Source organism: Octodon degus, unplaced genomic scaffold (genome assembly GCF_000260255.1).
Source record: "Octodon degus isolate 3935 unplaced genomic scaffold, OctDeg1.0 scaffold00230, whole genome shotgun sequence".
Lineage (NCBI taxonomy): Eukaryota > Metazoa > Chordata > Mammalia > Rodentia > Octodontidae > Octodon > Octodon degus.
Window position 1 is genome coordinate 1,987,370 of NW_004524806.1, and position 1,319 is coordinate 1,988,688.

At 39.5% G+C, this 1,319-nt stretch overlaps 1 protein-coding gene and 1 pseudogene across 1 annotated transcript in view; one reads left to right on the plus strand and one right to left on the minus strand.

Annotated features, from left to right (window-relative positions):
- Positions 1-1,319, minus strand: part of Rnf185 (ring finger protein 185) — a 37,589-nt gene that overhangs the window by 23,573 nt on the left and 12,697 nt on the right. The window lies entirely within an intron of this gene.
- On the plus strand, positions 92-334 carry LOC105740918 (annotated as a pseudogene).

Consider the following 1,319-nt stretch of genomic DNA (forward strand, 5'->3'; position numbering starts at 1 on the left):
AACTCGTGCAGGACCTTTTGCCAGGGTATCTGGAAGTAATTTGTACTGAGCTGGCAGCTGCAGTAACTACAGTTTCAACTTCAACTCCACGATGTTTCCCTTGGCCAAAAATGTATTAGGTCGTTTTCCAGTGCGAAGTATTCAACAAATGGTTACATGGCAGAGCCACCAGAAATGTACACCTGATTTCCATGACAAATATGGTAATGCTATATTAGTTGGTGGAGTCACATTCTGTATTGCTGCATGGACCTATACAGCAACACAAATTGGAATAGAATGGAACCTTTCCCCTGTTGGCAGAGTCACCCCCAAAGAATGGAGAGATCAGTAATCATGTCAGCTGATATGATACAGCTATATTATTTTTAAATGAAATCATAATTGATGCCAAGTAAAAGCGCTGTGTATTCATTAAAATATGGCCTATTGAAAAAATAAAGTACAATTGAAACCTTCCCCCAAAAAAAAACTTTCTAAGATTTTAGTATTTGGCAAAACAATGAACTCACTTTTTTTCAGTAGGAGTCCTAGAGAGGGCTGTGGTTGGAAATAAAACTAAAATGATACCATTTTTATTTTTAAACTTTGAGACAGGGTCTCACTCTGCAGTTCACGCTGTTTTTGAACTCACTATGTAGCCCAAACTGGTCTCGAACTCACAGTGATCCTCCTACCTCAGCCTCCTGAGTGCTGGGATTATAGGCATGTGTCACCTTAAACTTTTTTTGAGATAGGGTGCTACAATGTAGTTCATGCTGACCTTTAACTATGTAGCCAGGCTGGCCCTCAACTTGTGACAATCCTCTTGCCTCAACCTGCCAAGTACTGGGATTACAAGTATGTGCAACAATGCATGGGAAATGACAATAGTCTAATAATCTATAATATCAACTTTTATGAGTCAGGTTTGTGTCCTGAGCCACCTCCATTTAATTATGTTTATTATATGTGCTGCTGCAGTAAGCACTTAATTGTGCTAGTATTGTTTGGCAAACATTTATAATGCCAGATGATGATGATAGATAGTTCTAGTTCCTGCCAGCAAGGTATTTGTACAAATAAAAAACCAAATTCTCCTACTTCTCCTCCTCCTCCTCATTATTATTTATTTATTTTTTTTGCTCCAAATGCCTTCAGGGCAGGTTTGGCTGGCTTGAGTTGTGGGGATTGAACCACAGCAATCTGAGCCTGACTGCTTTGTTGAAGCAGCCACTTAAAGAACTGAGCTAAGGGGCAGGCCCCCCATTATTATTATTATTTAAGATAGGACCTTGCTATGTAGTTCAGACTGGTCTTGAATTCACTAGGTAGCTCAG